The sequence below is a fragment of the Physeter macrocephalus genome, chromosome 21 (assembly GCF_002837175.3).
Source record: "Physeter macrocephalus isolate SW-GA chromosome 21, ASM283717v5, whole genome shotgun sequence".
Taxonomy (NCBI): Eukaryota; Metazoa; Chordata; class Mammalia; order Artiodactyla; family Physeteridae; genus Physeter; species Physeter macrocephalus.
In genome coordinates this window covers 54,201,255-54,214,631 of record NC_041234.1, presented here as the reverse complement: position 1 = coordinate 54,214,631, position 13,377 = coordinate 54,201,255, and positions in this window count along the sequence as shown.

Below are 13,377 nucleotides of genomic sequence, written 5' to 3'. Positions count from 1 at the left end.
GAAATATAATTCACATTCCATAAGATGCATTCTTTTAAGGAGTACAACTCAGTAGTTTCTAGTATATTCACAAAGTTGTTCAATCATTACCACTATTTAATTCCAGTACCTTTACATCATCCTGAAAAGAAACTATAATGTTTAGCAGTTACTCCCCAGCCCACCATACCCTCAACAACTGATAACCTCTATTTCACTCACTATAAAAAATTACTTTGTATTACTTGGTATATTATTCAAAATATACTTTATGCCTATGAATTAGACTACACTGGATATTTCATACAAATGGAATCATACATTGTGTGGCCTTTTGTATCTGGTTTCTTTCACTTAGCATAAATTAGTTGTAGTATGTACCTGTGCTTCATTAATTTTTATGGCTGAACAAGACTATATTATATGCACATGCCACATCTTATTTATCAGTTCATCAGTTGATGATCATTTGGATTGTTTCCAAATTGGGCTATCACAAATAATGCTCCTAAAATATGTATGTTCAAGGATTTGTGTGGACTTATGTATTGAATTCCTTGGGTATATACCTAGGAGTGGAATTGCTAAGTCATATGATCACTCTATGTTTAACTTTTTGAAGAACTTCCAAATGGTTTTCCAAAGTGGCTGTATCAATTGCTCACAAGATGGCAGAGGAGAAAGACCTTGAGCTCACCTCCTCTAATGAGCACACCAAAATCACAACTAACTGCTGAACAACCATCAATAAAAAGGACTGGAACCTTCCAAAACATGATATTCTACATCCAAAGACAAAAAGAGGAAGCCCAGTGAGACAGGACTAGGGACACACTAGTGATATAATCAAATCCCATACCCCCTGGGTGGGCAACTCACAAACTGGAGAACAATTATATCACAGAAGTTATCCCACAGGAGTGAGAGCTCTGAGCCCCACATCAGGCTCCCCAGCCTGGGGGGTCTGGCATCAGGAAGAAGAGTGCCCAGAGCATTTGGCTATGAATGCCAGTGAGACTTGAGTGCAGGAGCTCCACAAAACTGGGGGAAACAGAGACTCCACTCTTGGAGAGTGCACACAAGCTCTGTTGTGCTCTGGGATCCAGGGCAAAAGCAGTGACTTCATAGGAGCCTGGGCCAGACCTACCTGTTGGTCTTGGATGGTCTTCTGGAGAGGCAGGAGGCAGCTGTGGTTCAGCATGGGGACAAGGACACTGGCGGCAGAGGTACCAAGGAATATTCATTGGTGTGAGCTCTCCTGGATGCCTACAGTTTTGCACCAAGACCTGTCCCCACCCAATAGCCTGTAGGCTCCAGAGACACAAAACCAGCTTTACAGCAAATGTTTAAGGAACTTCTCTAGGTGGAAAAGAAAAGACCACAACTAGAAACAAGAAAATTATGAAATGGGAAAGCTCACCGGTAAAGGCAAACATACAGTAAAGGTAGGAAATCATCCACACGGAATTATGATATCTAAACAAGTAATGGTGAGAGGACAAGAGTACAAATGCAAGATAGCTGAAATTGAGACAAACAACATAAAACAACCATGTATAGGGACATCCCTGGTGGTCCAGTGATAAAGAGTCAACCCTCAAATGCAGGGGACATGGGTTCAATCCCTTGTCATGGAACTAAGATCCCACATGCCGTAGGGCAACTAAGCCTGCACACCACAACTACTGAGCCCATGTGCCCCAACTAGAGAGCCCATGTGCCACAAACTACAGAACCCACTCACTCTGGAGCCTGTGCACCACAACTACAGAGACCACACACTCTGAAACACACGCACCACAACTAGAGAGAGAAAAAACCCACATACCACAACTAGAGAGAAGCCTGTGTGCTGAAATGAAGAGCCTGTGTGATGCAATAAGAGATCCTTCATGCCACAATGGAGATCTCACGTGCCACAGCTAAGACTCAATGCAGCCAAAAAAAAATAAAAACATCATATGTATATATAGGCTGCTATATCAAAAACTCATGTTAACCACAAACCAAAAATCTATAATAGATATACACACAGAAAAAGAAAAAGGAATCCATATACCACACTAAAGATAGTCAACAAATCACAAGAGAAGATAACAAGAGGAGGAAAAGAAAAAAGACCTACAAAAAAAATCCAAAACAATCAAAAAAATGGCAATAGGAACATACATATCGATAATTACCTGAAATGTAAATGGATTAAATGCTCAACCAAAAGACATAGACCAGCTGAATTGATACAAAAGCAAGACCTGATTATATGTTGTCTACAAAAGACCCACTTCATATCTAGAGACTCATACAGATTAAAAGTGAGGGGATGGAAAAAGGTATTCCCCACTTACATCAATGGACATATCCAGATAGAAAATCAATATGGAAACACAGGCCTTAAATGACACATTAGACCACATGGACTAAACTCATATTAATAGAGCATTCCATGCAAAAGCATCAGAATACACATCCTTTCCAAGTGCACATGGAAAATTCTCCAGAATAAATCACATGCTGGGTCACAAAGCCAGCCTTGATAAATTTAAGGAAATTGAAATCATACCAAGCAACTTTTCTGACCACAACATTCTGAGATTAGAAATCAACTATAAGAAAACAACTGCAAAAAACACAAGCACATGGAGGCTAAACAATATGTTACTAAACAGTCAATAGATCTTTGAAGAAATCAAAAAAATACCTAGAGACAAATGAAAATGAAAACATGGTGATCCAAAACCTATAGGATGCAGCAAAAACAGTTCTAAGAGGGAAGTTTATAGCCATACAGTCTTACCTCAGGAAACAAGAAAAATCAAAAATAAATAACCTAACCTTACACCTAAAGCGACTAGAGAAAGAACAACAACAAAAAAAAACTGGAAAGTTAGTTTCAGAAGGAAAGAAATCATGAAGATCAGAAAAGAAATAAATAGAGATGAAGAAAACAATAGAAAAAACCAATGAAACTAAAAGCAGGTTCTTTGAAAAGATAAACAAAATTGATAAACCTTTAGCCAGTCTCATCAAGAAAAAAAAGGGAGCAGGCTCATATAGATAAAATTAGAAAGGAAAAGGGACAAGTTAAAACCAACACCACGAAATACAAAGGACCACAAGAGACTATTACAGGCAACTATATGTCAGTAAAATGGACAACCTAGAAGAAGTGGACAAATTCTGAGAAAGGTACAACCTCCCAAGACTAAACCAGGAAGAAATAGAAAATAGGAACAGACCAATTACAAGTACTGAAATTGAATCTGTGATTTAAAAACTCCCAACAAACAAAAATCCAGGACCAGATGGCTTCACAGGTGAATTCTACCAAACATTTAGAGAAGAGTTAACACCTATCCTTGTGAAACTATTTCAAAAAATTGCACAGGAAGGAACACTTCTGAATGCATTCTATGAGGCCACCATAACGCTCATACCAAAAACAGACAAAGATACCACAAAAAAGAAAATTACAGGCCAATATCACTAATGAATATAGACACAAAATCCTCAACAAAATACTAGCAAACCGAATACAACAATACATTGAAAGGATTATACACCATTATCAAGTTGGATTTCTCCCAAGGATGCAAAGATTTTGCAATACCAAAAAATCAATCAGTGTGATACACCATATTAAAAAATTGAAGAATAGAAACCATATGATCATATCAATAGATGCAGAAAAAGATTTTGATAAAATTCAAAACCCATTTTTGATTAAAAAAAATCTCCAGAAAGTGGGCATAGAGGGAACATACCTCAACATAATAAAGGCCATATATGATAAACCCACAGCTAATATCATACTCAATGCTGTAAAGCTGAAAGCATTTCCTCTAAGATCAAGAAAAAGACAGGGATTTCCACTCTCACCACGTTTATTCAACATAGTTTTGGAAGTCCTAGCCATGGCAATCAGAGAAGAAAAATAAACAAAATGAATCCAAATTGGAAAAGAAGGAGTAAAATTGTCACTGTTTGCAGATGACGTGATACTATACATAGAAAATCCTAATGTGACCAGAAAACTACGAGAGCTCATCAATTAGTTTGATAAAGTCACTGGATACAAAATTAATACACAGAAATCTGTTGCATTTCTATACACTAAGAGCAAAAGATCAGAAAGAGAAATTAAGAAAACAATCGTGGGATTCCCTGGTGGCACAGTGGTTAAGAATCTGCCTGCCAATGCAGGGGACATGGGTTCAATAACTGGTCCAGGAAGATCCCACATGCCACAGAGCAACTAAGCCCAGGCACCATAGCTATTGAGCTCATGTGCCACAACTACTGAAGCCCACGCACCTAGAGCCCATGCTCCACAACAAGAGAAGCCACCACAATGAGAAGCCCATGCACTGCAACGAAGAGTAGCCCCCACTTACCGTAACTAGAGAAAGCTTGCACACAGGAACAAAGACCCAACACAGCCAAACATAAATAATAAATAAATAAATAAAATTTTAAAAAGAAAACAATTGCATTTACCATTGTACCAAAAATAATAAAATACCTAGAACTAAACCTACCTACGTGGGCAAAGACCTGTACTCTGAAGACTATAAGATGCTTATGAGAGAAATTAAAGATGACACAGATGGAAAGATACACCATGTTCTTGGATTGAAAGAGTCAATATTGTTAAAATGAACATAGTACCCAAGACAATCTATAGATTCACTGCAATTCCTATCAAACTACCAATGCCATTTTTCACAGAACTAGAACAAAAAAAATTTCGAACTTGTATGGAAACACGAAAGGCCCCAAATAGCCAAAGGAATCTTGAGAAAGAAAAATGGAGCTGGAGGAATCTGGCTTCCTGACTTCAGACTATATACTACAAAGCTATAGTAATCAAAACAGTACAGTACTGGCACAGAAACAGACACATAGATCAATGAAACAGGTTAGAAATCCCAGAAAGAAACCTCCTTACCTATGGTCAAAGGAGGCAAGAATATACACTGGAGAAAAGACAGTCTCTTCAATAATGGGTGGTGGGAAAACTGGACAGCTACATGTAAAAGAAAGAAATTAGAACATTCTCTAACACCATACACAAAAATAAACTCAAAATGGATTAACAACCTAAATGTAAGGCTGGATACTATAAAACTCCTAAAGGAAAACATAGGAAGAACACTCTGATGTAAATTGTAACAATATCTTTTTGGATCTGTCTCATAGAATAATGGAAATAAAAACAAAAATAAACAAATGGGATCTAATTAAACTTAAAAACTTTTGCACACAAAAGGAAACCATAAACATAACAAAAAGACAACCCTCAGAATGGGAGAAAATATTTGCAAACAAAGCAACTGGCAAGGGATTAATCTCCAAAATATACGAACAGCTCATACAGCTCAAAGCAACAAACAACCTAATCAAAAAATGGGCAGAAGACCTAAATAGACATTTATCCAAAGAATACATACAGGCTGGATACTATAAAACTCCTAAAGGAAAACATAGGAAGAACACTCTGATGTAAATTGTAACAATATCTTTTTGGATCTGTCTCATAGAATAATGGAAATAAAAACAAAAATAAACAAATGGGATCTAATTAAACTTAAAAACTTTTGCACACAAAAGGAAACCATAAACATAACAAAAAGACAACCCTCAGAATGGGAGAAAATATTTGCAAACAAAGCAACTGGCAAGGGATTAATCTCCAAAATATACGAACAGCTCATACAGCTCAAAGCAACAAACAACCTAATCAAAAAATGGGCAGAAGACCTAAATAGACATTTATCCAAAGAATACATACAGATGCCCAAAATGCACATCAAAAATTCTCACCATCAGTAATTATTAAAAACAAACTATATCAAAACCACAATGAGGTATCACATCACACTAGTCAGAATGGCCATCATCAGAAAGTCTACAAATATTAAATTCTGGAGAGGGTGTGAAGAAAAGAGAACCCTCCTACACTGTTGGTGGAAATTGGTACAGCCACTATGGAGAACAATATGGAGGTTCCTTAAAAAACTAAACTAGAGCTACCATATGATCCTGCAATCCCACTCTGGGCATATATCCAGAGAAAACCATAATTTGAAAAGATATATGCACCCCAATGTTTATTGCAGCACTATTTACAAGAGCCAAGACATGGATGCAACCTAAATGCCCATCGACAGATGAATGGATAAAGAGGATATGGTATATTTATACAATGTAATTTTACTCAGCCATAAAAAAGAATGAAATTTGCAGCAAAATGGATGGACCTAGATATTATCATACTAAGTGAAGTAAGCCAGACAAAGACAAATATCATTTGATATCATGTATATGTGGAATCTAAGAAAAAATGATACAAATGTACTTATATTGAAAACAGAAATAGACACAGAGACATCAAAAACAAACGTATGGTTACCAAAGGGGATATCAGGGAAGGGAAAAATTAGGCATCTGGGATTAACATATACACACTCTTATGTATAAAATAGATAACCAACAAGGACCTACTGTACAGCACAGGGTACTATACTCAATATCTTTTAATAACCTATAAGGGAAAAGAATCTGAAAAAAGTAGATATATGTGTATGTATAACTGAATCAGTTTGTTGTACACCTGAATCTAACACAACATTGTAAATCAACTATACTTCAATTTTTTAAAAAGCAATTGCTTATATTTTTTAAAAATGGCCGTATAATTCTACATTTCCCATCAATTAATGCATATGGATTCCAGTTTCTCCACATTGTTTCTAACACTTGCTATTTTTATCTTTTTAATTACAGCCATTTTAATAGTGTGAAGTGGTTTGTCATGGTGCTTTTGTTTCCTTTTCTCTAATGACTAAAGATGTTGTGAATCTTTAAATGTGCTTATTGGGCATTTGCACATCATCCTTGGAGAAATGGCCATTCAAATACTCTGCCCATTTTCAATTTGGTTATTTGTCTTTTGGTTGTTGAGTTGGAAGAATTTTACATACAATATTCCCCTTTTATCCACAGGGGATATGTTCCAAGACTCCCAGTGGAATCCTGAACCCATAGAGAGTACTTAACCCTATGTGTACTATATTTTTTCCTATGCATATATACCTATGATAAAGTTTAATTTATAAATTAGACACAGTAAAAGATTAAAAAGTATAACTAATAATAAAATAGAACAACTATAACAATATACTGTAATAAAAGTTATGTAAATATGCTCTCTCTCAATACCTTCTTGTACAGATTTAATGCTTTTTCCATCTTAACTAAGCACTTATCATGCACTGTGGCTATAACATTTGTAGTATGAGTTGTCACAGCAAAACTAGCACAAGTTTCTTTTTCCTTCTTCAGAATTTCACAGATAGAAGATTTGTTCTTACTGTAGATCTTGGCAACCTAAGAATACATTTTTTTCTTTCCTTATTAAGCCATTCTTGACTTTCACCTTTTCCCTTAAAGGAAGCAATTTACAGCTTCTCTTTGGCATATCCAAATTGCTAGCATCACTACTCTTGCACTTTGGGTTCATTATTAAATAAAATAAGTGGTGCTTGAACACAAGAACTGCAATACTGTAACAACCACTGAGGTGTCTACTAAGTGAATAACAGGCAGGTAGCATATACAGAATGGATGTGCTGGTCAAATTGATGATTCACATCTCAGGCATGATGGAGCATGGCAGCACAAGATTTCGTCATGTTAGTCAGAGTAATACATAAACATAAATTGGTTATTTCTAGAATTTTCTATTTAATGTTTTTGGAAGCGGTTGACTGCAGGTAACTGAAACCACAAAAAGTGAAACCACATATAAGGGAGACTACTGTATTCTCAATAATAGTTTGTTGTTAAATTTATGATTTGCAAATATTTTCTCCCATTCTGAAGATTGTCTTTTAGATTTCTTGATAGTGCCCTTTGGAGGACAAAATTTTTAAATTTTGATAAAGTCCAATTGATCTACTTTTCCTTTTATTGCTTGTGCTATTGGTGTTTTATCTAAGAAACTATTCTCTGATCTAATGTAATTAAAATTTATCCCTATGTTTTCTTCTAAGATTTTTAAGTTTCATGTTTTACATGTAGGTCCTTGATCTACTTTGAAATAATTTTTGTATAATGAGTGAAATATAGGTTCACATTTATTGTTTTTCATGTGGATCCAGTTCTTGCATCATCATTTGTTATAAAGACTATTCTTTCTCAATTTAATTCTCTTTATATCTTTGTCAGAAATAAATTGACCATAAATATATTGGTTTATTCTGGACACACAATCCCACTCCACTTATCTCTATGGGAATTTTCATGCCAGTACAACACAGTATTGATCATTATAGCTTTGTAGTAAAATCTGAAATCAAGAAGTGTGAGTCCTCCAACTTTGTCCTTCTTGAGTGTTTCTTTTGACTATTTTGGTCCCATGAATTTTAGGGTCAGCTTGTCAATCTCTGCAAAAATATCCCCTTGGATTTTGATAGACTTAGCAGAGACTCTCTAAATTGTTTTGGAGAGTTTTGCTATCTTAACAATATTAACTTTTTCAATCCATGAAAATGAATCAATTGTTAAATTTATTTATTTATCTATTATTTTATTTATTTATTTATTTTTTGCAGTCACTTGGTTTTATTGTCAGTGGAAGCATTAGGTGCAACCACTTTGGAAAATCATTTGGTTGTTTTTTTTTAACATCTTTATTGGAGTATAATTGTTTTACAATGGTGTGTTACTTTCTGCTTTACAACAAAGTGAATCAGTTATACATATACATATGTTCCCATATCCCTTCCCTTTTGGCATCTCCCTCCCTCCCACCCTCCCTATCCCACCCCTCTAGGTGGTCACAAACCACCGAGCTGATCTCCCTGTGTTATGCAGCAAGCAACTTACTTTTGATAGTGAGGACCAAGTTTCACTTTAAGGCAAGGATGTGGTGGGATAAATATTTGAAGAGGTTTAGGATGTACTTATAATGGAAAGGGGGTTCCAGAGGACACAGTGAGGAAAGTGTTAGTAGAAAGGTTAGATGTGGAAGGAAGAATTATGAGGGAGGAAGTACAAGGTGTTCTCGGTATTAGAACTTTGGAGAGCAGGTGACCACAGAGGTCCATGGTTCAACTACAGAATTCAGTTTTCTATTTCTACTTACTTTGTGTTTCTACCTCTTTTTAATTTTCATTATAGTAATTTGTGTATTTGCCTACTCTCTACTGCTAATTTATAGACATTTAAAGGACAAAGACCAGATCTAATTAATTAATTATTTTTAAATATTCTATTCTTTTTCATGCTATTTTAAGTGGAATTATATTGTTAATTTAACATTTGGGTTGATCATTGCTAATGTATAGAAATACAATTAATTTGTATATTGACCTTGTATCCTAGAAACTTGCTGACTTTTATCTTTAACAGCTTTTTGGGCGTTGTTTGAAACTTTCTATGTACAAGATCATGTCATCTGCAAATAGAGATAGTTTTACTTCTTACATTAAAATTTGGACTTCTTTCATTTATTTTTCTTATCTAATTGCTCTTGCTAGACCTTTCAGTATAATGTTGAATAGAAGCAGTAAAAGTAAACACTCTTGTCTTGTTACTCATCTTAGAAAAAAAGCTTTCAATTTTCCACCATCATGTATGCTGTCAGCTATGGAAATTTTTCATAGATGCTCTTTATCACACTGAGGAATTTATTTTTCCACAACTTTATTTTTGGAGTTTAACTTTTTCATATTGAAAGAGAGTTGGATTTATTTCAACTGTTTTGTTGCATCTATTCAGATAATTATGTGGTGTGTCCTTCATTCTATTAATATGGTTAATTACTTTGATTTTCTTATGTGTAACTAATCTTGTATTCCTGGGATAAATCCCATTTGGCTTAAATTGGATAACCAAGATGGAATGAACAACTTCCTAGGAACATATGATCTACATGGAGAATTATCCATGTGAACTTGAGAAGAAACTATGTTCTGCTGTTGTTGGGTTGAGTGTCTGTTAGGTCTAGTTGACTTATGTTATTATTCAAGTCTTCTATTTCCTTGTCAGTCTTCTGTTTAGTTGTTTTATCCATTATTGAAAGTATGGTATTGAACCAATCCAACCAATATTGTTGAATTGTCTATTTCTCCATTCAATTCTGTCAGCTTTTGTTTCATGTATTTTAGGACTTTCTTAGGTGCATTTATATTCATAATTGTTATATAATCTTGGTGGATTGACTTTTTTATCGATATAAAATATCCTTTTTTCTCTGTGGTAATATTTTCTGTTTTAAATTCTATTTTGTCTGATGTTAATATGACCACTTCCATTCACTTTTGTTTATGATTTGCATCATTATCTTAGTCTGTTTAGACTATTATAGCAAAAGACCATAGACTGGGTAGAATATACACAGTGGTCAGAATGGCCATCATCATAAAATCTACAAACAATAAATGCTGGAGAGGGTGTGGAGAAAAGGGAACACTCTTGCACTGTTGGTGGGAATGTAAATTGATACAGCCACTATGAAGAACAGTATGGAAGCTCCTTAAAAAACTAAAAATATATCTACCATACGACCCAGCAATCCCACTACTGGGCATATACCCTGAGAAAACCATAATTCAAAAGGAGTCATGTACCACAATGTTCACTGCAGCTCTAATTACAATAGCCAGGACATGGAAGCAACCTAAGAGTCCATTGATAGATGAATGGGTAAAGAAGATGTGGCACATATATACAATGAAATATTACTCAGCCATAAAAGGAAATGAAATTGAGTTGTTTGTAGGGAGGTGGATGGACCTAAAGTCTGTCATACAGTGTGAAGTAAGTCAGAAAGAGAAAAACAAATACAGAATACTAACACATATATATGGAATCTTAAAAAAAAAGGTTCTGAAGAACTAGGGGCAGGACAGGAATAAAGATACAGACGTAGAGAATGGACTTGAGGACATGGGGAGGGGGAAGGGTAAGCTGTGACGAAGTGAGAGAGTGGCATGGACATATATACACTACCAAACGTAAAATAGATAGCTAGTGGGAAGCAGCCGCATAGCACAGGGAGATGAGCTTGGTGTTTTGTGACCACCTGGAGGGTGGGATAGGGAAGGTGGGAGGGAGACACAAGAGGGAGGTGATATGGGGATATATGTATATGGATAGCTGATTCACTTTATTATAAAGCAGAATCTATCACACCATTATAAAGCAATTATACTCCAATAAAGATATTAAATAAATAAATAAAGTGATATTTTAAAAAATATCACCTTTGAGAGGTCACTTTTAAATACGATCACCTTGGGGGTTAGAATTTCAACAAATGAATTTTGGGAGGACCTAAATATTGAGACCATAGCAATCATATATTTTTCCAACCTATTTTTTTTCAAACTTGTGTATTTCAGTCTAAAGTATGTCATTTGTAGACACAACACATTTGGATAATGTTTTTAATCCACTCTACCAGTCTCTCCCCTTTCTCTGAAGTCCTTAATCCATTTGCTTTAATGTAATCACTGCTAATGTAGGATTTTCATTTCCCATTTTGCTACATTTTTATATTTCTGATGTATTTTTTTTCACTTATTCCTCCATTACTGCTCTCTTTTTTGTCTAATAGATATTTTCTAGGCTATCATTCTGCATTCTTTCTCATTTTTTTCATATATGCTTGTTATTTTCTGCATGGTTGCCCTGAGTGATTGCAATTAACGTCAAGTTGATATTAATACCAAATTGATTTCAATAGTATATAAAATATTTGCCTCTTCATAGCTCCATTCTCCCACTTAGTGCTATTACTGTCAAAAATTACATTTTTACATATTGTGTTCCCATCAGAATAGATTAATAATTATTTTATGCTACTGTTTTAAATCATTTAGGGAAAGGAATAGTAACAAAAATACATTTAAACTGGCATATTTGCCTATGTACTTCCCCTTATCAGTGTTTTTATTTTTTTGTGTGGATTTGAGTTACTATTTGATGTGCTTTCATTTCAGCCTAAGGACTCCCTTTAGGATTTCTCTAGAGCAGGTCTAATAGTGACACACCTACTCAGTTTTTGCTTTGGGGGGAATATCTTAATTTCTCCTTTAGTTTTGAAGGATAATTTTGCCAGATACAGAATTCTTGGTTCATACTGTTTTGCTTTTTGTTTACTTTCAGCTCTTTGAATATGTTATCCATTGCTTTTTGGCCTCCATGATTGCTGATGAGAGGCAGCTGTTAATGTATTGAGAATAACTTGTACGTAACACGTTGTTTCTCTCTTGCTGCTTTCAAGACTCTCTGGTTTTTGACAGTTTCATTCTAATGTATTTTTTTAACTTGACGTATCTATTTTATTTTATTTTTTTAACATCTTTATTGGAGTATAATTGCTTTACAATGGTCTGTTAGTTTCTGCTTTATAACAAAGTGAATCAGTTATACATATACATATGATCCCATATCTCTTCCCTCCTGCATCTCCCTCCTTCCCACCCTCCATATCCCACCCTCCAGGTGGTCACAAAACACCAAGCTCATCTCCCTGTGCTATGCGGCTGCTTCCCACTAGCTATCTATTTTACGTTTGGTAGTGTATATATGTCCATGCCACTCTCTCACTTCGTCACAGCTTACCTTTCGCCCTCCCCATATCCTCAAGTCCATTCTCTCGTAGGTCTGTGTCTTTATTCCAGTCTCGCCCCTAGTTTCTTCATAACCCTTTTTTTTTCTTAGATTCTGTATATATGTGTTATCATACATTTGTTTTTCCCTTTCTGACTTACTTCACTCTGTATGACAGACTCTAGGTCCATCCACCTCACTACAAATAACTCAATTTTGTCTCTTTTTATGGCTGAGTAATAATCCATTCTATATATGTGCCACATCTTCTTTCACCATTCATCTATCAAGGACACGTAGGATGCTTCCATGTCCTGGCTATTGTAAATAGAGCTGCAATGAACATTGTGGTACATGACTCTTTTTGAATTATGCTTTTCTCAGGGTACATGTCCAGTGGTGGGATTACTGGGTCATATGGCAGTTCTATTTTTAGATTTTTAAGGAACGTCCATACTGTCCTCCATAGTGGCTGTATCAATTTACATTCCCACCAACAGTGAAAGAAGGTTCCCTTTTCTCCACACCCTCTCCATCATTTACGGTTTGTAGATTTTTTGATGATGGCCATTCTGACAAGTGTGAGATGATATCTCATTGTAGTTTTGATTTGCATTTCTCTAATGATTAATGATGTTGAGCGTTCTTTCATGTGTTTGTTGCCAATCTGTATATATTCTTTGGAGAAATATCTGTTTAGGTTTTCTGCCCATTTTTGGATTGGGTTGTTTGTTTTTTGGATATTGAGCTGCATGAGCTGCTTGTATATTTTGGAGATTA